Below are 27,375 nucleotides of genomic sequence, written 5' to 3'. Positions count from 1 at the left end.
ACATTCTGCTTCCTAATCTACTTGCTTGACAATTCATAGAGTTTGCTGGGAGAGGGAGAGAAAATACAGGTTTATACAAGTCGCAAGAATTTACATATGTTTTTGGAAAATTATGACTTCTGGACCTTCTTCAATAGTTACACTGGAAGTAGTTACTTCGGTAGTTACTGGGGAAAGAGTATGGTAACGCCATTTCTGGTGTTTCGTTCATTCATTCCTTCATTCACTCCTTCATTAAATGAATAGTTTCTCATATGCCTTCTCTATATCAGACATTGAACTATGCACTGGAGACAGAGAAATGAAAAATATATTGATGCCTACCATGTAGGACTTAATTGTCTCAGTGGCCGAACAGGTACAGATAGACAAAAACAACACAATGCACTTACAGCATGCCAAATCTCATTTCAGTCAATAGCTAATATCCCAGTCTTGACCACATCCTGCGTCCATGGGGAAAAATGGATCAATTTTATTGTCCTTAATGCTAATAATACTGAAAGAACTAAAAACTGCTAAAAAGACAAAAATTAATTGGAAGTCAGAAGAAAGGAAAACAGGAAAATGACCCAGAGATTCTATGAAGTAAGTTACAAGGCTATAGTACAAAGCTAAAAGATGGCTCTAACTGTAGTTCAATAATAGGAAAGGGAGTCTTGAAAATGGCTGATAAAAAAAGGTATCCCTGCGGCTAAGTGTCCCTGCTACAGCGTTTTTTTTCTTCTTTCTTTTTGCAGTAGTGAGGGAGCTAAGACTAAAGATGCTTTTCTGATTTTCTTTCTAGAGCACTCTACACCCTGTCCCTCAATTCCTTTATTTTTCACATTGAAACCATATGATAACCCTACTTCAGATGGATTTATGTACTTCACTTAATTAACTTGACATAATTCACTTTTCCCAATGAAAATAAATGTGCCTCATTCTTTGATTCATAAATTTGTAAAATAAAATGGTATAAGAAGAAGACCACTAACAGTACAGTCGTGTATGATCTCAGAAAACCTATTTACACTCAAACTCGCTTCCTGAAATTCTATACTCAGGAGCTTCACCCTTTACCTTAAACTTCAGTGAATGAAATAGGTCTGTTCCTAACATTACCATCATTTCAAATATTTTATTAATTACTTTCACTTTCAAAACTCCACCCATACATCTCTAGTTTCAAGCAAAGGGCCTTAGGTGTGAACCTGCCTTTACTGCAGCATATGGAGGTAGAGAGATGAAGAATGAGTGCTTTATAGTTATCACTGCATTCTAACCACCAAGCTGGCTTCAAATCTCAGCTCTACTGCATTCTATCTGCAATTCTGGACACATTTCTTAACCTTTCCAGGTCCAAGCTTCCTTCTCAGTAAAGCACACCTACCATAGGGTGGTTAAAAGATTAAATTAGATAAGGCATGTAGAACACTTATCATAGTTCCTATCTTGCTGTAAACATTCAATTCACATTAGCTTCATTCTTATTATTGTTTTTGTTGTTACTATAGCACTTATTTTATCATGGTAATACTGATATATCTTACAATAATCTGATATAGTCATTGATGAAATTGTCTTTTTTTTTTTTTCTTGAGACACGGTTTCACCTCTGTCACCCTAGGCTGGATGCAGTGGCACAATCATGGTTTACCGCAGCATCAATCTTCCAGGATCATGTGATCCTCCCACCTCAGTTTCCCAAGTAGCTGGGACTACAGGCGCCTACCACCATGCATGGCTAATTTTTGTATTTTTTGTAGAGACAAGGATTTTGCCATGTTGCTCAGGCTGGTCTCGAATTCTTGGGCTGAAGCTGTCTGCCTGCCTTGGCCTCCCAAAGTGTTAGGATTACAGGCGTGGGCCATCGCACCTGGCCTAAATTGTCTTTTATCAATAGTCTCTTGATTATGAGGTTGTGTCTTGTTTGACCAATGTCAAGTACAGAGCCTGGCACCATGTAGACATTTACTAAGTATTATCTGCTATTTGTTGTTTTTTTTTTTTTTTATCTTGAATGAATAATGGGGAAATTTCAGACTGAAGAAAGAAACATAATAAAAAATCAGCCTGTACCAGTGGAGTAGTTCAAACTTTTTAGCTTTAAACTAGATAATGCAGTGCCTTTCTAGTATATAAAATGCTCAACAAAAACCCATTAAGAAGGAAGTCATAGTACGAATCTACAATCATTGACTCCAAAAATCATCTTCAAACCTGGGGTCAGTCAGAGGAGTGTGATAGGATGATGAATTGGAAGAGACAAAGAAGAAAGCTAGAGTCTAGAAAGAAGACTCAGGGCTGCTGATCAGTGGATTGGCATAGGAGATGTCATAAACTTGGGGTGGGCAGGATTTGGCAATTGAAATAATGCAGTGGTAGAGACAGGAAAGGATTGGATACAGAGTATCCAGGTAGAAGGATTGGATTCCTCTCCATTTATGATTTTAGACTTGATCAATATGACAAAGACTATACTGTTAAATTTTGTAAAGCTAATGCCTTCGCTATTGTCATGTATTGCTTAAAGGATCATCCCTTTTTTGGACATAGAACCATCAGGTTGAATTCCTTGCAGAATTGTTTTCTTGGGACACAGCTTTAGCATAATAACACATAGTTTATTTTTAATGCACTTCTATTTAATTCATATGGAATTTAGTCAAAAAATAGCTCCAAAGATAGATAGCATGGGATTTTATATGATGGAAGTATCTTGGAAGTCACCCAAGAGGCTTTATTAATAAATGGTAGAGAAAGTTTTCATTTTAAATACAAGTCCAAAAAGACAGCAGTCAAGCAAGCATTATGATTAATCAGGATACATGCTGAATGTTACAAATGTTGACAGAAAGGTTTGATTTTTTAAAAAATAAAAGTAAAAAAATGTTTTATTTTTCCTTCTTTTTAGAAAGAAAATTGAATCAGGGCTAATAGAATGATCCCCTGTTCTGGATGGTGCACTTATCTTGTAGAGCATTCATTTCAAAAACCAATCAACCAGACAAAAATATTGTACAACCTAGGCTACTTAACTTACTAACTGCAAAGAAATACTTATTTCTAGCTCCCCAAGGAAAGACATCAGGAACTTCTCTGGAATGCTACATGAGGACTGAAAGCTGTCTCTGAGTTACTGGTAAGGGAAGCTCAGGCAGAAGGTGGCTGTCTCCATTGGAGAGCAGGGGCTGCTTGCTGTCCAAAGTGTACTTGGAGGCCTTCTCCTTTGCAAACTGTAGCCATCAGAATATGCTGTTTGTTCTGTGCTGCAGACATAGTTTTTCCTGCATTTTATCTAACTGGAAGCTTTAAGAATCTGAGGAAGGCTACATCCTGTATTAACATGATCATACTGCAGACACTGCTTATTTTGCTGCTGTCTTTTTCCACCTTCATGAGTCTCTTTGAGAACAGAGGTCAGAAGGCACTCACTGTACATACTGAAAATCCCTGAGTGCTGCTTAAAACACTCTGACTGAGACACAAGCTATTATACAGGACGAGGTGGCTTGGAGGATGGATAATATGCCTGTACAAAGCTCTTTAACTTCCAAACAGAGTTAAATCTAGCTCTTAGAAAGAAAGCTGGCCTGCCAGTTTGATTGCTATTTGGTTGATGTGGCATTCAGCACATCACAGACCAAATTTTCATTTTATTTTTGGCATTTAACTTCTAAGTTGAATTTTAATAAACTAATGACTTCAATGGACCTAAATCTACACAAGTAGAAAACCATGTGGTTTGAAAGTCATTTCAAAGTACATTTATAAATACATCAACTAGACTATGTGAAGAAGAGAGCAATGCTTCAAGGGCAACTTTCTTTTTCTAGCTTGACTGAAAATATGGCAGAGGTCAGCAGAGGAGAACGTGCGTGATCCCCAGAGAGGCACAAAGTGGACTCTGGGTTTCAGCTCTACTTTTATTGAATGCAGGTACCAACTACTTCTATACGGTGGGCCTTGTTTTTTCCTTTTTCCCTGGGAAGTGTACCTTAAAGAGTCCTTTTAAGCATATGTCTCTGTGTAATACAGTTTTTTAAGGCTCCTAGGCTGGTGTGGTAATGCATGCCTGTAGTCCTAGCTACTCAGGAGGCTGAGGCAGGAGTTTGAGGCTGCAGTGAGCTATGGTCCTGACACTACGCTACACCTGGGTAAGCTGTCTCTTAAAAAAAAATACACACACACACACACACACACACACACACACACACACACACACATCTACAGGCCCCTTTTGGTGACCTGATACCATCTGCCTTCTGAAATTGTATTCCTATAATGAATGCTTGTTTTCCTTGAGCACTGTGAGTAGCCTGAGAGAACACTGCCCCTGATGGCTTCTCATGTACCACACATGAGCTAAGGCCAATGCTTTCAAGCCCTCAGATGTTCCCAAGGCTATCTATGATGAGTGAAGGAAGCAAACACCAAATATTTCACACCATAGCTCAAGGGTGCTATTATTGTTAAACTTCAAAAGACATATTACCTTTTGGGGCTCTATTGGATATAAGCCTGCCATTGAAACAGATGTACTACTTGGAAACATGATAATGGCAAGAGTTGAAACTGGTCATGAACTGCATAAGAGCCTGCACAGAAATGAATTCAAGGATATTTCTAAGTGTTATTAGACATGACTTCGGATGAAAAGGTATTTCACATATATGAAGGATATGTGGCCATAAGGTGGCCGTAATAACCATGTCCTTTCTAGTTGTTATTCAGTTTATTATTTTAAAAAGACACGGATGTAATTAAACTTTCCCATATTTTTAACTCTTTGGCAGAAAACATCTATAAGGGTAGAGTCTTGGAATCTGCAAATTTAACAGTTGCTTCAAAATCAATGCAACCACGGGTAAGCAGAAAAATACCTGGCAGTGATTGGTCATTCTCAAGGTTAGGTAGCACAGCCCAGAAAATACGGGTTTCGGAGCTAGTAGGGAGAATTTCCATGTAGAGAGATTGGTCTGTTAATTTCAACAGGCACATTATTCCTGGGAAAAATGAGACTTTTAATTAAGTTTGTGAAAACTGTCCTGCTTACTCTTTGCCATGTAAGACAAAGTGTCCTTTACTTCCCTACTCTGTGAAATAAAATGCACACATGAAAATAAATCAACTTGCACACTAACCATAACTTCCAGATCAAGAAGGAATAAATAAGCCCAATTCTGTTTAAATTGGAAGCAGATTACCAGTTTGGAGGTCCTGGGTACCAGAGTAGTTTTAAAGATCCATCAGTGACTAAATGAAAGTAACATGTGAATTAAGAGTAAATCATTCATTCAATGTAGTGCTGCTATAGTGAAGAATAACTAAAAGGGGAGTCCCACTTTATATGTGAATTAAAGGGTGGACCTTTCAGCAACTATCTTCAAAGAAATGAAGCCAACCCTCTGCGTGTCCTTATAGGGAGGGAGAGGACAATTCATCATTGACAATACAGCTCAACTCTTGGCAGTCCTGTGCTTCTCAGAGGGCTGAGGACCATACCTGGAGCTTGGGTACAATTGCTTGGTGCAGGATGAAAGGATGTTGATCAGTGCTGAGCATGCTGTAAGCTGTGGCCTGTAACGGTAAGATCCTGGGACGAAAAGCTCTGCCAGGTCCTGATCTATTGCCACTGGGCCTAAGCCAATTGCTATTCAGGCCAAGACAACTAGACGAACCTGGCTCCATGGAAAAATCAACACAAACAAGTTGATGCCTGATCTCCTAATTTTGGCTCTGCACTAGACTAACAAGATCATTTTTATTATTATGAAGTGCATTAAAAATGCAGAAGTTCGGCTTCTGGGTTTACTGAACTGGAAATAAATTGCCAGAAGAGACCAGAGCTTTTTCAAATACTTTCAAACTCCTCAATTATTGCTCTGTCTCCTATTCTCATGTCCCTTATTTCTCCTCTTTTTCTTTTTTTCCTTATTTCCTTTTTTGTTAGGAAAAAAAAAGGACTAAATCTTTCTGGTTAAATATTGTGATATTTTGGTCTTCTAGGTCATTCAATGCAAAATATTAAACACGGGAAAGCTACACAATCTACTGACAAATACCAAAATCAGTTGTCTGTAGAGACTAAGAATAATGACACCCACAAACCCCTGCCTCCCATTCTTTCTCCAATTCGAGAATTTGAATCTCAATTCATGTTAATTTAGTCAGGACAAAAATAAACAAATGAGTGCCTTAGTCAGAATGCCAAATGGATTCTGTATTCATGTCAGAAAACCAAATCATTGCTAAGATTTAAATACTTAGGAAATGATTTATTCTCCAAGCATTGTGTTGTTAAAGCAAAGAGAAGTAGCAACCAGGACCCTTCCCTCTGTGTGCCTACACCATCACCCAATGCAAGGCTGGGCTCTGAGCTGCAATCCCAGTTTGGTTTATGAGGCCTTCTGTTTAGTTTGCAAAACCAATTCATTTGGCAGTATAATTTGTGCAGCCAATCACATTTAAGGCCAATAAGGGTTCTTTTATAGGCAAATATCTTCCCCTGTGGGTAATTTCACACATGAATACAGCAATCGGGAGCTAAAAATGGATTTCTGCCATTATTTTTATATGACAAACAGAAACTTTCACTTGGTCTGATAAACTGATAGAAATCCTTGTTCACACAGATTTCTATTTTCTGCATTCCAGTAGAAAAGAAAGGCCATAATAGCCAAGCCAGAAGTGGAACAGAGGGGCTTACTCTCTGGGAGTGTTTAATTATAGGCTCAGTTACAACAAAGGCTGTTCAATGGCTCATTTATGTCACCTTCCCGTGCATCGTTCTTATTATCAGTAGTCAAAAAGACATTACATTTGTGTGGGAGGCACACTGAGCAGTGGCCTTCACTCCGTTTGGACTTTTGCATCACAAGACATCTACTTTCCCTCTGCAAAACACAGAGGTACATGCTGGGCTAGAGCAATTTTGTAAGAGATTGAATTTTAAAGCCAGGGAAAAATACTGAGTTTGTAGAAGTGGTAGTGTAGCAGCTCAACAGATCCCAGAGACTCCTGCCCCATTACAATGGAATCAAGGGGTGGAAATGGAAATGTCATCATTTTCTATTAGCCCTGTTAGCCACTAGCAAAATTTTTGCTTCCTGTCACTGCAACCTTTGCTCTGTTCATCTTAAAATTTTAGGGTCAGAGAGAAGAACACTTCTGCCAGAAGACAGAACAAAGATTCCATGCACTGAAAGTTAAGGCTGCCACCTGGCCATTTTGGGCTCCTCATGCTTCTGAAACAATAGGCAAAGAAGGGAGTTTCAGTTCTGGCTGCGTGGCTGAACTTAATTACCAAGGGGAAACTGGACTATTACTTTACCAGGGAAGTAAGGAAGAGCCTGTCTGGCATATAGGAGGAGATCTTTAGGGCATCTCTTAGGATTATCATGACCTATGATAAAAGTCAATAGAAACTACAATAAATCAATCCAGGCAGTACTATTAGTGTCCCTGACCCTTCAGAAATGAAGGTTTGGAGTCACTCCACGAGGTAAATAACCATGACCAGTTGAAGGCAAAGGGAACACGGAAATCACAGTGGAAGAACATACCAGCTGCAACCATGTGACCAGTTACAGACACGAGGATTGTAATTGTCATAAATAGTTCTTCCTTGTTATGAACACACTTATGTATGTGTATATATAGCAAATATATTTGTTTTCTTCCTACCCTTGTCTCTTTATTATATAACATAAGATAACATCATATAACATTGACTTTATATCATAATATTAAAGGATATGAAGGAAAAGAGTGAACATCATCATCTAAGGACTTTGCATCTGCTTGTAAGGCAAGGGTTAGTGTGTTTTCCAATTGTATACAGGATAGTCATATCATGTTAGGCAAAAATAGCAGCTTATTATTATTGTCTTTATTTAGATATTAAGTATTATTTAAAGACACGTGTAATTGATGCCACGTTGAAAAGGGATGGACTTGTGATGGTTAATTTTATGAGTCAACTTGGCTGGGACACAGTATCTAGGTATGGGACCAAACAGATGTTTCTGTGAAGGTATTTTTAAAATGAGATTAACATTTAAGTCAGTAGACTTTGAGTAAAGCAGATTACCTTCCATAATGTGGGTGGGGTGAGCCTCACCCAATCAGTTGAAGGTCTTAAAAAAAAAAAAGACTGACGGCCCCCCAGGAAGAGGAAATTGTACCTCCGGATTGCCTGCAGACAACTCTTTCCTGGGTTTCTATCCCGCTGGTCTTCCTTGTAGATTTTGGACTTGTCAGCCCTCAATGGCCTGAACCAATTCCTTAAAATCAATCAATCTCTCTCTCTGAGCACACACACACACACACACACACACACACACACATTCCTGTTGATTCTGTTTCACTGCTGACTAATATAATGACAATCTGTGATGCTAAAGATCTTTGACTCTGATGTAAACTTGTAACTATTTCTCTCTATGTAAGCTTTAGAAGTGCAATGTTTAATGATATTTTTCAGGGACTATCAAGTGGTGTTTCATGATATGAGCTCTAGAATCAAAATCATGGGATTTACATTCCTGTTTGCCTCTTCCTTGCTGTGTTTTGGACAGGTTCCCTACGTCTCCAAGCCTCAGGCCACTCATCAGTTAACTAAGGACAATAATAGCACCTGCTCTATGGAATCTTTGTGAGCACTGAATGAGATGAGATATAAAACTCTTGGTATAGTGCTTGCCACATACTAAATGTTAAACAAATGTCAGTGATTGTTATCCTTACATCACAAAGAGTAAATTCTAAAGCCAAGATTGGTATAAAAATCTTCCTCAGATGCCTTTCTGAAAAGTTCACCACAAATCAATTTGAATTGCAAATGCATTTATGGAACTGGCTATTTAAAAAAGAACAGAACAATCAACCCATCTGGAATAGAAGGCATTTTCATCATTGCAAATAATCAACCTCTGGCTTATAGACTCCATGTTTGGACCTGTTCATTTCAAGATTTCTTTTCCTTCTTTCTTTCTTCTTCTCTTTTCTTTTCTTTCTTTCTTGGTTTTTTTTGAGATGAAGTCTTACTGTATTGCCCAAGCTGGAATGCAGTGGCTATGCACAAGTGAGATCATCACACACTATAGCCTCAAACTCCTGTTTTCAAGCAATCCTGCCTCAGCCTCCCAAGTGAGATAATTTTTAATAATGCATAATTACATAAGTCACAGGAATCCTCATAATTTTCTATTCTGTTTACATTGTTTATCAATTTTGAGCAACTACTCTGCATTGGCACAAATCATGTTTGAGCACCCATGAGCATATATGAGTAACTCTAGCAATTCGCTTTGCTTCCTTGGTGTGGTAGGCTGAAAAATAGTCCACCAAAAGACATCCACATCTTAATCCCTGGAGCCTATACACATTACAATATTTGGAAAAAGAGTGTTTGCAGATGTGATTAAATTGAGTCTTGAGATGAGAGATTATCCTTGATGCTGTGGACTAAATTGTGTCTCTCCAAAATTCATATGTTGAAGCCTAACCTCCAATATGGTTGTAGTTGGAGACAGGGCCTTTAAGGAAGTAATTAAGGTTAAATGAAATCATAAGGGTGGGACCATGGTCTGATAGGACTGGTGTCCTTTTAAGTAGAGACACCAGAGAGCTTGCTCTCTCTTATTCTAAGAAAACAATATTCAGGAAAGCATAATGAATAGCAACTCTAAATTAGGTATGATAATCTTAACAAACAAAGCTGCAGTCTACTGCTTCCGAAGTATTTTTGTATACATCATTTCATTTTTAAAACACCAATCCCTCAGAGAAGCATAGAGTACCACGATAAGCATCTTGATGCTAAGGAAGGAGGAGGTGTGAGGAGGTTTAGTAGGTACTAGGAGGTTCAGCAGTGCACTTAGGTCTCAGATCTTGTAGTGACAGCTTACACAGTGCCCAAAGGCCTTGACCCTTGGCCCAATTTTCTTCCCTCTCTCCTTATTACTTTGTTAGCTGCATTACAAAGTAGGAATTCTTTTTGATTCTTCCATTCCCTATACTCAAGCTTCTAAGGGCAATCTATCTTTCTTTTTCATAGGGGAAGGACTCAACTTTAATTCAATTTCTGTTGGAACACCCTTAATGGATTATTGATAAACTCGGAAGCTGTTCTTTTTCAATTTATAGCAATGAACAATCATCAGGAAATACTATCACGGCTGTGGGAAGGAGGAAACCCCTTGACAAAATGAAAAATGAGCTCCCTTGCATCAGTATTGGAATTCTATATTTCTTTCTCTTTCATGTACCCGGTGGTGGCAGGAAAGACAAAAAAATGAAATAAGCGGATGAGTAAGTTATTTGTAAAGAATATTATGAAATGGCAGCTGTCAAAAAAGAAATCATATTATGGGTTTAATGGTTTTTTTTTTTCTAAATAAGCTGTTTGGTTCCTGATAAACAGTTGCTACCTTCTCCCAAATAGCCTTCAATATTCACCTTTAAATTCCAGAGTATCATGGAGAAGTATGGGCATTGGGCTCAGAGTTTTGGGTTATTCCATACTAAAACTTTACAATGTCATTATTATTGAATTTTCACAGTACTGTATAGCCCTTGAAATCCATGGGGTAGTAGAAAAAATGTAACTGAGACATTCAATAACGTTGCTAGTTTCTTTTTCCTTTTTAAAATTAAACTTTATACCTATTAATATTACAAAAATTCATTTGTCTAAAGTCTTAAGACTTGAAAACAAAGTGAACTTTGAGTTATGCTATTATTATATAAACAAATTTTTGTCCTCAAAATCTAGAGGAGTCCCCTAAGTTTGACATTCATGAACCAATATATTCATAGCCACCTATATGTGTCTATGTATTTTTGAGGAAGATGGGCATGGTGAGACATCACCAAGTTGTAAAAAGACCTGTAACTTGGAAAGGACTTCTTTGCTGTAAAATTAGCCTCTGTGTATACCGGTCTCTTTTCTCTGGACATATGATTCTGGGAAAAGTTAATTTGATAATATTATTGTTACTTCCTGAAATGGTTTCTCCTGGGGTGCACTATATGTATGAAATCAGTTTAGAATGCTCTCCCTGTCTCCCATGATTTTCCTTCCCAAATAGTTCACTGTTATTTATAAGCTACTGCTTTAACATTCCTTCTCTCACACATCTTAGCTCAGGGCTACTGGTTTGCATTGGTACCCACTCATTGCTTGTAAGTAATGAAAACCATAAACTATTAAACTGAAGATATTTCACAGCATTGTGTGTATGCTACAGATATCCTTATAACAAAACTAATAGATAAGGCCTTAGATGCCACCAAGAACTCAAATAGGGGGCAGGCACTTCACTTAAAACTGGGCAGAAATAATTACAATTGGCTTTGAAAACAAGTTCGCACATTTGAAGTGCAAAGAAATTTGTAACATTTTGTGTATAGCTTCAACCTTTAAGCAGCTTTATTAATGACACACTTTGTTGAGGAAATGGTTGTTTCCTGGTGCCAAAGACTAAAGAAAAGTTTGCAAGGACAGTTACAGTCTACATCAAGGGTCAGAAAACTAACAAATCTGGCATCTACCTGGTTTTGTGAATAAAGTTTTACTGGAACTCAGCCATGCCCACGGCAGTTGTGTAGTTGTGATGGAGACCATATGGCCTTCAAAGCCTAAAATATTTATAATCTGCCCCTTCATGGAAAAGTTTGCTGACTGCTGGTCTACGAATATATCTATATCTGTAGCTACCAATACAGATGCCCAAACATTGTATGTGATAATGACTAATTTCACAATTTAATGTGGGATGATATGAAAAATTATTCTAAATATTAGCTATAATATTAAAATTTATTTTTTTCTACAAATAAATTTCTTACCAAATGTTCAGCCTTTAATGTGAGTTGCATTCCTCCACACCCCCCTTACACTGCATACAGTTACGATGGTATTGAACTGATTTTCTGATTTCCATGTTCCCTTGAGATGTTCCCTAAGCAATCTATCACTTCAATCAAAGAATGAATCACGACAGTGGCTCACTATTGTGTGGGATCTGAATTTTTGTTTTTCAGCTGGTTTCATCAACTTGAGACATAGAGTTGACACGGATGAAAAGCTTTCTGGCTTCCAACGTGAAAATTTCTAGATAATGTTCAGCCTAGAAAGTGGAAGATTAAACTTCAATGTTTCCTGTGAAAATAAACCTTTCATTAAAAAAATAATTACCAAACACCTACTGTGCCAGGCTCTGCAGTAAGCAAAAGAGACACAGAGCCCAGCAGAGAAGGAGCCCTACGAGGTCTCTGTCATCCTGGAACTTAGTCCTGACCTCCCACATAAAGCCAGTCCTTTCATTTAAAGATGGAATTAGTTGGAACACAAAGGAAAGACCAGTACAATTCATAACTATGGAAACCTCCACAGAGCAATGGGACACAGCTACACTCCTGCACCTGGAATGTCTGGTTTCATGAGCATCCAGAAGGAACCGGGTGTGAAACTGGTCACCAACATGTACATTCTAATTAAATTGAGTCACATTGCTAAAGCTTAGGCCTCACAGAATGGTTATAATATATTTATTTAAAAAATAAAACTCTATTCTAAAATAATTCAAATGAGAAGGAAACTAGGCATATGACTGTAAGTTAGTACTTAGCAATCTAATGAGTGAAGAGTTCTTAAATATAAAAATAGTCAAAACAGAAACAATGAAAAACTTAGATTTTTTTGTTCATATTTGTCAATTAAAACTGATCATAAACCATTTTAATCTTCTAACCAGTGTCTGTTATAATTTTGTCCATTTTCTCAATGGCAGAGATTCCTATTTAGAGTTCCTTCTTATTCAAGGGGATTGCTAGCTTTGTTTTCAAACTGAAAATAACTTTATTGTTTTGTGATTATAAAAGTAAAAGTAACAAATGTTCATATAGTGTTTTAGCAATACATAATTTATGCGATACTTAAAAGTGTGAAGAACATGAAATATAAGCATAGTCATCACTCAGTATCCATGGGGAATTTGTTCCAGAATCTTTCTTGGATACCAAAATCTGTAGATGCTTAAGTCCCTCATATAAAATGCTGTAGTATTTGCATATGACTTCCTGTATACTTTAAATCAGCTCTAGATTACATATAATACCTACTACAGTATACCCACTACAATACAGATGCTATGTAAATAGTTGTTATTTTGTAATCTTTAGGGAATAATGACAAGAAAAAAAATGGTCTGTATAAGGTTCAGTACAGATGTAATTTTTTCCCCTTAATTATTTTCAATCCATGGTTGGTTGAATCCATGGATGTGGAACCCATGGATACAGAGGGCTGATTGTACTAACAATTCTACCAGCCTTAATATCAGCATTATTTGTTGAATATTCACTGTGCTGGATATTGCAGTAAATGATTTACATGTACTATTTCATTTATGCCTCACAATTAATCTTATGAGAGAGATACTATTATGACCCCCTTTGGTGGGAAAACTATAGTTTAGAGATGTAACTTTTGCACAAGGCTGTGTAACTGGTTGTTTCAGGGATTCTTAACCAGGGGTCCCTGTATAGAATTCATGGGGTCTGTGAGCCTGGATGAGAAACCTGGACCCTTATTTTCACTGACCTCTAACTGACATTTAGCAATTCTTCAATTACAAATGTAGGCATTGAGCTTCAGTGCTATTAGAAGCACTTTAGCCTTTTCCACCAACATAAATCATACACAGTGTATATTTTTACTTTGCACTGCAATCGCTGCAGATCTCTCCAAATATCTCTTATGCTCATCACTGTTTTGAAATGACAGTAGTTAATAGATCTGCTTATAGATCTTGTGATTTGTATATTACTGTATCATCACATTTTGAAATACTCCGATAATGTTATTTTAATATAGTTGGTTTTGCAATCCCATATATTTTATTTTAGACATTTTAAAACATTACTAAACAGATCTCTAGGCTTCATCTGACTGCCAAACTGAGCCATGGCACAACAAATTAATGGATCCACTGGTAGGAAGTGGAGCTGGAATTCACAGCTGGGCTGTAACAACTCATGACAACACTGCCATTCTGCCTGCCCCTGGAAACGTTTACATTTTCATAAACATCTTTTCAGATTTGTCTCTATGGATACAAACCCTTGCTTAAATGTTTATATATGAAAGTATGCATGCGACTATGCCAATAAAAGTTTTATTGTTTGTTTTTGAGATAGGGTCTCACTGTTTGCCTAGGCTGGTGTGCAGTGGTGTCATCATGGCTCACTGCAGCCTCAACCCCGCAGGCTGTAGTGATCCTCCCACCTTAGATTCCTGAGTATCTGGGACCACAGGTGCATGCCACCATGCCTGGCTAATTTAAAAAATATATATGTTTGTAGAGATGAGGTGTCCCTATGTTGCCCAGGCTGTTCTCAAACTCCTAGGCTCAAGCAATTTTCCCACCTTGGCCTCCCAATGTGCTGGGATTACAGGCATGAGCCACCATGCCCAGCCCAATAAAAGTATTTCTGAGTAAAGATGTCAGAGGAGAGCAGTGCTTAACGGAATGAACTCTAAAGTCAAAACCAGCCAAATTTTTGGTAGCAACCAAATAAGAAAAGGGATACAATCATATGGCATAAATTTGAAAAGTTAGTCAAGGGAGAGTCTAGGAGATTCCAGCATGACTCAGCATTGTTGCTAATCCAGCATTACCTACCAGAAGTCATTCAGAGGAAAGAAGTGGAGTTGGCTGACTCTGGAGATTAATAGAGAACTTTGCAATTCGGAGAGAACTGATTGAAGCGGTGTTTGGGTGAACTCAGGAAACAGTCAAGAAACTATTGTCAGGAATACAAACCATTATGTACTTCCTAAGATTCTTGGGGAGGTAGAGAGTCATTGGGGCTTGCCATTATCTGGGGATTTGTGGTGGACTAGAGGAGCAATTGAACTCCTCTAGTTCAAGGGGAAATAAGGTCACAAGGGGGTATACTCCTGAGAGTGGGATGGGTCATAGGTCAAGATGACCTATAAATGTAAAGACATTAGAGATGTTGTCAGACAAAAAGAACGCTGAGATATAATACTTGTGAGCTCTATTTTTGAAAAGTAAGTTACACAACTCCTAAAATGATAAAATCCAGTGACTCACGATATTGAAAAAGGACTGGCTGTGTATTAGTCCATTTGCATTGCTATAAAGGAATATCTGAGACTGGATAATTTATAATTATAAATAAAAGTGGTTTATTTTGGCTTGTGGTTCTGTAGGCTGTATAAGCATGGCACCAGCATTTGCTTTGCTTCTGGTAGGGGCCTCAGGAAATTTACAATCTTGGCAGAAGGTGAAGGAGGCGCAGGCATGTCATATGATGAGAGTGGGAGCAAGAGAGCAGGGAGGAAGTCCCAGACTCTTTTAAACAACCAGATCTCATGTGAACTCATAGAGTATGCAGTCATTACCAAGAAGATGGCACCAAGCATTCACGAGGAATCTGCCCTCATGACCCAAACACCTCCCACAAGGCCCCACCTCCAACATGGCAGATTACATTTCAACATGAGATTTTGAGGGAACAAACATCCAAACCATATCAGGGTGCAGTGCTCAACTCAAAAAAAAAAAAATATATATATATATTTCTGACAAAAAAATGCAACCTAGGATAGAGTTATCCTTTGAATTTAAAGAGTAGACATGTTTTCAAAGAAGTAAAGGCTTAGGAATGCAACCCCTGTGAACATTTCCTGGTAGACTCACTGCTAACCCAATGGCACTTCCGCAGTGAATCAGGACACTTGACGACCATCTGCTTTCGCATTATAGGGAACATATTCTCTACAAATGGTCAAATTGCACTATGCACAGCCTGTACAACGATATATAGCTGTATTGCCTCCTGACAATACCAGTAGTGATGAAATCCAGCCTCCTAAGGGATTAATCAAAATAAATTCAAAAAAGAAGAACCTATATTTCAGAGACTGGTGGTACAGCAAATGTAGTAAGTGTGGAAATATGGTTTAAAAACCATAGGGATTATATTTACAGAAGTTAACTATTAAAATATTGATAATATAAAAACAATACAGTAAAAGTCAGGAAATGAGGGAAGACAATGTTAATCGTCTTTCATGGAAGAGAGTAAATCACAACTCTTAACACTTTAAATATAGAGTTGAAAAAAAGTCTTCAGTCCTTGGTGGCCCCTAGAGATGTGTAGAGTAGTGGTTCTGCTTCAGCCTTTAATGTTCGAGCCACTCTTTGTTTTTCATCTTCGCAAACGGATACTCTGATTTCTATGAGCTTGGTTTATTAATATTCTGGTCCATGGAAGATGGATCCACACAGGTCTGCTGACAAAATTAGGTAACTGAATGGGCAAGATTGTTGCCATTCAATCTTGTGAATGTGTCTGAACGTCCGGGCTGTTCACTTTGGTGACAAACACATCCCAGACGTTGTCCTGGGAGACAACTAGCTGTTTTTTTCCTGGCTATGCCCCAATCCAATCATTATCCTTTCCATTTGAAACTTCTGCAGTACCTCTAGCCCGCTCAATCTTTCCTCACAGCTTATCATGATGACGTGAGCTCAAAATAATTTGTTTTGTGATGTGGAGTTCATGAATAGATTTATGTACAAGGAACTTTGGCTTCTGGATATAATTCTGGGCTTGCCTCACCATTTATTCCCAACTTCTCTAATCCTTCTCATATTTCTGGGAAATGGAAATTGCTAGTGTAGCAGAGACCAGCTACTTGTTCACTAAACTTATTTTCTTTTCTTCCTGCATAGCTTGACTACATTTCCCAGCCTCCCTTGCAGTTATTAGGTGTGGCCATGTGACTGAGCTTTGGTCAAGAGAATGGGAGGGGCTATAGACACACCACTCTAAACACAGCCATAAAAGTCTCCAGGCTGTCTAAGAAGGAGTCCTACAGAGGACTCCAAGTGCCTAGCCCAGGCATGGGCAGACTTCTTAAAGAGCTAGATAGTAGTAACTATTTTGGGTTTATGGATCATATACTCTGTCACAACTACTCAACACTGCCATTGTAGCACAAAAGCAGCCATGGATAATATGTGAAGAAATGGGCATGGCTCTGCTCCAACAGAACTTTATTTACTAAAACAGGGGGTGGCTCACAGGTTAGGGTTTTCTGACTCCTGCTCTAGAGGATGGCAGAGCCACAAAATGGAAGGCACCTGGGTTCCTGAATGGTTGCATGGAAATGCATCCCTTCCCCACTGCTAGAAGCTAGCAACACTTATCCTAACCTATTCAGCAAGACAAAGCCTCAAAAGGGGCTGTACTGTTACAGTGCAGGGGAAAGCCAAAGTCAAATGCTCATTGCTCTTTCACCTTGGTATTCCATGTGAAATGCTTTGGGCTTCAGAGACGCCAGTTTCTCTAATTCTCTTCTCACCAGCAATACTTTAAAAAGTATTGTAGAGTCATAAAAGGCTAAGTATTAGTTTTTAAATCTCCTATTTCTAATTACATTTGGGCACTATGAGCTTAACATCCATAGCCTTTTAAGATGTCATTTTTACATACAAGAAACCTAACAGGCTACTTATGAGGGCATTTTAAAAAATAAGAAGTGAAGTATTGCTTTTATTATGCTCATCAGCTGCCACAGGTTGAGGTTGCCTGCCCTAGTTTTCAAGTGCAGTGACATTACTGAGATTGCTCACTGCCACAGAGGATCAACAGGGTTGCTTGGCTCAGGATTCTGATTCATGTCTAATGAAAGATTCCACTCTTAATGAAAGTTTCCAGTCTCTGTAAACTCTCTGGCATCGGGACTCAGATGTTAAGGATAGTTGAAATTGCTGTCTACTAAAGTTTTAGTGTTTTGGAACCTTATCCTTTGCATTCATCTGCCTGGTGATTTTTGGTGTTTCTATCATCTTCACTTATAAATAAAAAGTTATGCACCAAAACAGTGGCTGGCACATAACAGGTACAGAATAAATAAATATTGCCTGGATATCATTCTTTTAAATTTAATACATAATAATATATTATTATAATGACCTCAGGTCCAGAGTTATTTAACTTTGCTTGCCAAATCTCTTATAACAACCACCACAACAAAACAGTAAGAGAAGCTGGCACATGTGGGATATAATTTTAGGAGCTGACGGGGAGGGTCAGGGTGGACCATGGAGCTCTACACCTGTCCTCATGGGATGTCACCTGCATTGTCAGCACAGGCTGCTGACATTTAAAAACTTTTCTGATTCTTTTGTAACTCAAAGCAATTATTTAAAAATTATCTGGTACAAATATGAGACTAAGACATACAGAATGTTTTCTAATGAAAACATGCACATGAAATCCTACAAAATTCACATTAATCACATTACCCAGAATAGTTGGAGTTGCCTTTTGGATAAATGATTTTGAAATCTCTCCCTTTTTTTTTTTTTTTTTAGTAATTATTTGTATGATAAAAACACTTTCCTGATGCAAGAATAGTTTTATGGAGCCCATACCTTCCTAAGATATTCTTCAAATAGGATGACCTGTGGCTTCAGGCTGTTCAGCATGGAGAGCCATATAAGCCAATGGACCAAGTGAAGTGTTTAAAGGGCACTTGGAGAGTACTTATGATGTTCATTTTTGTCTATTAGTTTCTAATTTGTTTTAATAAAGTTACAAAAATAATATGTTCTCATGAAATTACTCTCAACTTTATTACAACAATTTTGTGGCAATATTAAGCCTTGACATGTTAATAGTAAATGTGTGAAATAAGCCATCGTCATTTAAATGTCAGGCAAAAAGGAATTTTCTGTATATTTCATGTCAGCTGCTATTTTCCTGAAGAATGTTCAGCACACGATGGAATACAGTGAAAGAATTGTTTGGCATTTTACTTTAACAACCCTCAGATATTTTGTATTTCTGGTTGTCACCTAAAAATTCTATGGTAAGCAATAAAGGAATCAAAGAATTCAGCAGAAAATGGCTAATACAATGTTTTCTACATTTTTATGCATGAGACCCCAGGCTTGCCTTTTCAAACAGGAAAAAAGTTGGAGAGAACTCATACAAAACTGTTAAGCACTACATCTAGTTACAAAATCATAAAATAAGGTTAATAGTCCAGAACTGTAATGAGACAGGAATTACTAATCCTGAAACATATTTTTAAGCAGAGAACTGTATCACTGCTGGTCACCTTTTATACATTATCTAACTTAATCCCCTCTAAAGCTCCATAAGGCAAATCTCATCACCTTGAAGTTTAGAGAGAATAAGTAACTGGCCCAAATAATTTAAAGCATACACAGAAGCCAGTTTAAACCTAGGCTCCTTGGACTCTGAAGTCCATGCTCTTTTGGCCACACCATGCTGCTTAATTGACACTTTACGTGGCAGATGTTGAAATAGTTTTCCCACTCCAATTTATTCTCTCTCCACATGACTTAGTGTTTTCTTTATTAAAATCACATACTAGCAAGCTACCTGAACTACTTTAAAAATCAGTCAGGAAATTCAACAGAGCATAGTGTCTGTAGGCAGAGAATGTGACGTCATTGCCCAGACACAGCTTCTGAACCACATGTCCACGCATCCCAGCTGGCCTGGCTTCTAGTCAGTATACTCGTATTGTCCTGGTAGAATTATTACTAGTCCCGTTGGGGTAGGCAAAATAATAATCCCCCAAAGATGTTCACACCCTAGTCCCTGAAACCTGTGAATATGTTACTTTATGAGGTAAGAGGGACTTTGCAGATGTGGATTTTGAGGTGAGGATATTATCCGGAATTATCTGGGTGGGCTGAATGTAATAGCAGGTCCAAAAGAGGGAAGCAGGCATGGCAGAGTCTGATTTGAAGATGCCATACTGCTGGCTTTGAAGATGGGGGAAGGGACCATGAGCCAAGAAATGCAGGTGGCCTCTAGAAGCTGGAAAGGGTAAGGAGATGGATTCTCCCCTAGAGCCTCCAGAACCAACATACCTCTGCTAATACTTGATTTTAGCGCAAATAGGCTTCTGATTTTCAGAACTGTGATACAGTAAATTTGGGTTATTTTTTAAGCCACTAAATTTGTGGTAATTTGTTACAGCAGCAATAGGAAACTAACACCCTTTCAATTTCAACAGTGTCTTGTTTGTACAATACTTACAAGATGACAGACCTCAGACCAAGCTCTGACCTTGAAAAGCCAGCACACCCTCCAATGGAAAAGCCTCCATGTCAGTCTCTTCCTGGGCTTGGTTTCGGGGGTCTCAGGCCCAGTCAAGCTCATTTCCTGTGCTTTCTGTGGATGACTATAGATTTACTGCTCTGGATTCAATAATGTCAGGTAATAAAGAATAGAAATACATGACCATTTCTCAAAGTCTTGTAAGATTTAGAGTTTGCAGAAGCACTGTGTCTTTCAGATAGATGAATTTAGAATTAGGTCATTTGCTTCCCAGGAACATGGGGCTTTACTGTCCAGTCAGCACAGCAGTCAGCACAAGAGGCAGAGCTGTTGCAGACAGCGGAATGATGGGAGGGAAAAGAAATGGATTTTTTCCAAGAGTGGAAATTGGAAAAAAAAAAAAAAAAAACAAACCCAAATAATCAATGTTAGGCAGGCGAGCTTCATTTAGTCATTTAGTTCTGCATGGATAAGCAACATCTGTGGAAAACTAGCCCTCCCCTCCAACATGCAGATATTTATAACCAGACCAGAAAGCTGCTTAAAAACATCATCATTAAGTTAAAGAATAATCTGTAATTGTAGACCATAGTAAAACCAAGTGAGCTCTCAGAGGTTACTAGGTCAGTGGTCCAATCCCCAGCACAGAAGCTGAGGCCCCTCGGTACTCTCTCACATCAGTGTCCTGCTTCCTCTGGCCACGCAAACTCCTGCTTCCCAAGACAGTCTATTGCACTTTCAGCTACTTGTTAACAATGTGTCTTTATATTTAGCAATAAGGTCGTAACCTTCACCCTTTGGTCCCAGTTCTACCTGCTTGCAGCCATGTATAGTAAGTCTGAACCAGGTGTCTAACACTGGCTGCACCCTGGAATCACCTGGGGAGCCTTTAAACCTCTGATGCTTGGGTGCTTAGAATCGGTGAGAGGGGGACCCAAGCATCAGTATTTTATTTATTTATTTATTTATTTATTTATTTATTTATTTATTTATTATTTAGTTTTTGAGATGGAGTCTCACTCTGTCGCCCAGGCTGGAGGGCAGTGGCATGCTCTCGGCTCACTGCAACCTCTGCCTCCCGGGTTCAAGCAATTCTCCTGCCTCAGCCTTCCAACTAGCTGGGATTACAGGCCCCTGCCACCATGCCCAGCTAATTTTTGTATTTTTAGTAGAGATGGAGTTTCACAATGTTGGCCAGGCTGGTCTTGAACTCCTGACCTTAGGTGAGCCACCTGCCTCGGCCTCCCAAAGTGCTGGGATTTCAGGCGTGCACCACCATGCCCAGCCACATCAGTATTTTTTAAACTCTTCAATTTACGTTTACTGACTAAACTCTTTTCCACACAACATTTCATTTAGTTTAAAGATGCCTCTCCTGAAGGCTGTGATTTCCAACTATCCCTTTAGAGCAATGCCAGGCAATTAGCAGTTATTACTCACAGCCCAGGAGAGGAGATGTATATGGAAGCCACCAGGGAACACCTGGCAGCTCAAAGGCAGCGGCGGCTTTTACTTGGTTCCTTTCATGTTTATACAGGTTCAACCAAATAGATAAATTTAAAGTGTGATCAAAATTTAAAACTTTAGTGTTTTAAAAGACATTAGCAAGAAAGTAAAAAGACAATCACAGAATGGGAAAAATATTTACAAACCATATATCTGATGAGTCTGGTATCCAGAATATCTGAAGAACTATTACAGCCCAATAATAAAAAGACAAGTGACCAATTTAAAAATGGGAAAGGATTTAAATACTTTTTCCCCAGAATAGACTTTTTTCATGTACCTTCCCAAAGATATTATACATATACACACAGCTTTTCCCAAATTTATTATATATGCGTGTGTGTGTGTGTGTGTACATATATATATATATATATATATATATATGACACAGCTGCTTCTCCCACTCCCATACCATCACCATAACCATTTTTGAATGTTATAAAATTTACCAAGAATTTTGCATTGGCCATAATTTGCTCATAATGATAAAAGTAACTTCAATAAATGTTATTTAAAAGTCAATTTTCTGGCTGGGAATGGTGGCTCATGTCTGTAATCCCAGCACTTTGGGAGGCCAAGGTGGGTGGATCATGAGGTCAGGAGTTTGAGACCAGGCTGGCCAACATAGTGAAACCCTGTCTCTACTAAAAATACAAAAATTAGCTGGGCATGGTGGCACTTGCCTGTAGCCCCAGCTACTTGGGAGGCTGAGGCAGGAGAATTGCTTGAACCTGGTAGGTGGAGGCTGTGGTGAGCCGAGATCATGCCACTGCACTCCAGTCTGGGCAACAGAGTGAGACTCTGTCTCAAAAAAAAAAAAAAAAGTCGATTTTCTGAGATAGCCCATCTGGCTGTGGTGGGAAACCTGGGGGCCTCTTAGTGCTACCCTTCTCCCTGTTCTGGCTCTCCACCTGCAGACCCCAAGGCCAATGTTAGAGACAGGGAAGTAGGGCCCTGAGGATGAAACATGAATTTTCCAAACAATGACTACTTGATTTTAAATTCAAGCATTGCCTGGAAGAGCCTTTTAGAGACTCTTTAAGGCAAATAATTTTTTTTTAAAGTTTTGGATTTAAATTGATTATTTTGCTTATTTCTTTGCAGATACTAAATATGATTGTTCATAAAGCAACTGGAAAACAATACAAGGTAGTGTTTATTCAGGAGCTAAGTGGTGTGGTGTCAATTAAGTACAATGAGAATGAAGGGAAAGAAGAAATACAGCATATGTCTATGTCCTAATATTGGTTGTCATGATATTAACAGGGCTTTGCATGTACTGCTTCTGTGCAGGGCTCCTGTTTGGTCAGTAGAATTCTCAAATTATTTTAAAGATTTCTGTTTCAAATTAGAAATAAAAAAGTCAATTTTGTATATTTACATATAAATTATTTTGAAAAAAAAAAACACTGAAATATTGGATGTGAACAAAAACTTAGAAGCTAATTTTCCAGATTATTTCTATTAGCCAAAAAGAGATAACACCTGAATTCAATAATTGAGGACTGTTAAATCAGTGGTTCTCTATATTTAGCAATGTGTGGAGAAATTTTTGATTCTCACTACTGGGTGAATGCCATTGGCATCTGGTAGCTCAAGGCCAGGGGTAAAGCAAAGGACAGGCCCCCACAACAAACAATCGTCTTGTCTAAAATATCAACATCACCATGGTTAAGGAACCCTGGGTTAAAAAAATGGAAGTATAACCATTTTGTGGCATGCTGTATAGCCATTAAAATACTATTACGGATTAGTGACTCCCAACTCTGGCTGTATATTAGCATATATGATGAATAATCTGAGGAGCTTTTAAAAAACCTGCTCCCAATTAATCAGGATCTCGCTTTCTTGGGTAGGACCTAGGCATGACTATGTTTTATTTTTTTTTCCATGTGATTGTAAGGTATGGCCAGAGTTGAGAACCACAAATTTAGACTTATATAATATGGAGACATTAAATGATATGGAAACATATACATATTAAGTTTAAATCATATGACAAAACCATGTATGGTATAACTAAATTTTTATTAAAAATATATAAATTGTAAAATATATGTGCACTGTAAAAATATACATCCACTGTAAAATGGTACCAATGTACAAGAGCACTTATCTGCATTTTCTGACTTTCTTACAATGGATATATATTGCTTTGTAATAAAAGACAATAGATGACTCTGTAAAATAGTTTGGCAGTTTCTTATAAAAACTGAACATGTTATCATACAACCCAGCAGTTGTACTCTTGGGAGTTTATCTCTGAGAAATAAAAACTCTTGTTTATACTAAAACCTGTACATGAATGTTCATAGCAAATTTATTTATAATAGTCAAAAGTAGAGATACTCAGATGTCCTTCACCAGGTGACTGGTTAAATAAACTGTGACATATCCACACCATGGACAACTTCTGAGTGATAAAAAAGATAAACTACTGATGTACGCAACAACCTGAGTGAATCTTCAGAGAATTATGCTGAGTGGAAAAACTCAATCCTTAGGGTAACACACTGTAATTCCATTTATATAACATTTTGAAATGACATATTTATAGGAATGGAGAACAAATTAGTGATTTTGAGGAGCTGGGAGTGGGTGAGGGAAGTAGGTGTGGTTATAAAGGGCAGCATGAGCAATCCCTGTGCTGATGGAAATGTTCTGGATGTTGAGTATATCAGTGTTAACATCCTGGTATTGTACTACAGTTTTGTGGGGGTTTTTTGGACTGCAGTTTGGCAAGATGTTATCACTAGGGGGTGAGTGACTAGGTGAAGAGTGTAAACCAAGAATAAAATTCTAAGGCCCCCCCAACCATCTGAATGGACCCTCCCTCTCAGCCAAAGGCATTCCAAAGTCAACTTGAAAAGCTAGTTCAGGGCATGATGGGAAGGGGGAGTTGGGCATGCCTCACTATACCCTCCTTCCTTTTAGAATTCAGGAGGAGCCAACTGGCATTAACATCAATACAGACCTTAAATATGATAAGAAACATTTACAATCTATTCTCTCTGAAGCCTGCTACTTGGAGGCTTCATCTGCATGATAAAACCCGTCTTCACAACCCCTTATGGTAAACCAGACATTCCTTCCTATTGATAATAACTCTTTCAACCAACTGCTGATCAGAAAATGTTTAAATCTAACCTGTGGCCTGGAAGCCTCTGCTTTGAGTTGTCTGGCCTTTCCAGATCAAATCAATGTAAATCTTACATATATTGATTGATGTATTACATCTCCCTAAAATGTATAAAAAGCAAGCTGTTCCTCAACCTCCTTGGGCACATATTGTCACCACATCCTGAGGCTGTGTCACGGGTGCACCCTTAACCTTGCCAAAATAAACTTTCCAAATTGATTGAGACCTATCTCAGATACTTGGGCTCACAGGGGTTAACTGGGCTTTCTCTATTATTTCTTAAAAGTGCATGTGAATCACAATTATATTCAAAGTTTAATTTTAAAAAAAGCAATAGAAATAAATTTTAACTAGAAGAAATTACTACTATGTTAGATCAATCCCTGCTTTGAGAAAATTTATCTTTCAAATAGTAACAAAATATATGTGTATTTTGCATACCAAAAAAACCCAAGTCATTGCTGTATGAAATAAAAATATCCATTACAATTCTAAATTAGTGAATATAGTAATTTAATTTTCAGATAACACAGCCTCCCTTCTGATGGCATAATGAGGGGTTACTATATGGTTTCTTCTTCAGCAAAGTTACTTATCCTCAATGAGTAGTAACACACAAATGATAGGAGGAGAGGATGGATTGCAGAGAATTAGCGTATCAGCCCTCTCATTTCCTGATGCTTGTAAATTTGAGGAACCCCAGGTTTAACCCCACATCAGTGGATGTGTGGGAAAGGACAGACTCAGACAGGAACAGACACTGTTCAAGTACACTCTTATCAAGGACAGTGGTTCTCAAACTCAGAGGGCATCAGACTGCCAGAGGGAACCTGTTACCAACCAGACTTCCCCAGACACATCTCCAGATATTGACTCTGTGGCGTAGGGGTGTGGCCCACAAATCTGCATTTTTATCAAGCACCCCAGTGAAACCAGACTTTCAGGAACACTGCTCTCAGGCATGCTGGGAGCTGGCCTGGGTCTGAACTGCCCAAGCAGTGACTGCAGTCCTCGGCAGAACAATAGATTTTGGTTATCTTCCCTTAAGGAAGATTAAAGGGATTCTTCTAGTTCAGGAGCTTATAAAGCAAATTACAAGATTAATTGCTAAGAACTGAGTTCACACCAAGTAATGGACTAGATGTGGATGCTTAACTGAAGAGGAGAGAAGAATATTGGTGGCCACTCTGCTGTGAGGATGAACCCATAGCCAGGTGTTCCCCAGAGCTCTGGAAAATGACTGGGTATGTGAGGAGGGGGATTTTGAAGGAAGCTGGTCTTCCCAGCACTGGTTAGGAGCAGCACGAGAGGAACATATTGTGATCTTGCTTTTTACCCTTATGAGGACTAAGGTAGCTTGGGAAGCAGCTTGTTCCATACAGACAAAACAAATTGCAAACAATAAACATTGCCCAGTCCTAGGTACTTTCTTTAAGCTCTTGGTTTTGCCATTGTATTGGGCAAAAGGCTCCATATAAAATAGGAACTTGTTGGGGGAATGGAGAGATGATAGCTAGAGGGTACAAACTTTCAGTTATACAATGAGTAAGTTCTGGAGACCTAACATATAGCATGGTGATGATAGTTAGTGGTAACCTGTACTTGAAATTTGCCAAGCAAGTAGATCTTAAATATTCTCACCACACACACACACACACACACACACAGAGACAGAGAAAAAAGGTAACTATGTGAGGTGATGGATATAATTAGCTTGATTGTGGTGAACATTTCACAATGTATACATACATCAAAAAATCATGTTGTACATCTTAAATACTGTATATGGTACAATTTTTATTCCTCAGTTATACCTCAATAAAGCTGGAGGAAAAATAGGAACTTTATTCCTGTCTGCTGTCACAGCCACCTTCTCAACTTGTACCATCTCTCAGATCCTGTTTCTGATCCTCCTAGCTACTAACTAGCTTTGTTTGTAACCTCTTTTTCACCCGTGTCTGCCCCTCTGCATCGGTTTCTTGGCTATGTTTTGCTTCTCTCAGTAGTAATCCTGATTATTCACTTCAGCTGCTTTGCCCTGGTCACATCAAGTACATGCTCTTTTTAGCTTATTGTTGCTCCAGGAACGTCTACACCCAGTTTCATCTGGATGAAGATGCTCTGCCCACCAAGGTGCCCCATCATCTGGCCACCCCCGTGTGCTGCGGATGGTGGCTATAATACCACTGGTGAGGAACTTGGCTAGAAGTGGCCAGAGTAGTGTCTCTTTTCTTCTGCCTCTTCTTCTTTCAGCTGTCCATGTGTGGTCTTATCTGCTTGGACATTCCATATTTGGCCTGCTTCACACTGGGTCACAGTCCCTGTTGGCTCTTCTCTTATAGGACTAGTTAAGGAGTGGAAAGTGGTATCTTCTCACATGTCAATTCTAGTTGATTGTTATTGGCAGCAGCGAGTGTGGTGTTAGGAGGAATAGGATCTGACCTCAGTGTGCCATAATCAATCAGTCATGCCTCCCTAGGGTAAAGATGTGGGTAGAGTTTTGCATTCTGAGAGGCTGACATCTTTGGACTGGACAGTGTCTTCTTTTCTTCAGGGCTGATGCATTCACTGCAAGTGCCTCACATGATCTCTTTGCATTCCTT

At 38.5% G+C, this 27,375-nt stretch overlaps 1 protein-coding gene across 3 annotated transcripts in view; it reads right to left on the bottom strand.

Annotated features, from left to right (window-relative positions):
* The window catches only part of SLC35F1 (solute carrier family 35 member F1), a 422,068-nt gene that overhangs the window by 21,641 nt on the left and 373,052 nt on the right, over positions 1 to 27,375 (bottom strand). The gene's annotated exons all lie outside the window — the stretch shown is intronic.

This window comes from Symphalangus syndactylus, chromosome 2 (assembly GCF_028878055.3).
Source record: "Symphalangus syndactylus isolate Jambi chromosome 2, NHGRI_mSymSyn1-v2.1_pri, whole genome shotgun sequence".
Classification (NCBI taxonomy): Eukaryota; Metazoa; Chordata; class Mammalia; order Primates; family Hylobatidae; genus Symphalangus; species Symphalangus syndactylus.
This window is presented reverse-complemented; position numbering and strand designations above follow the sequence as displayed.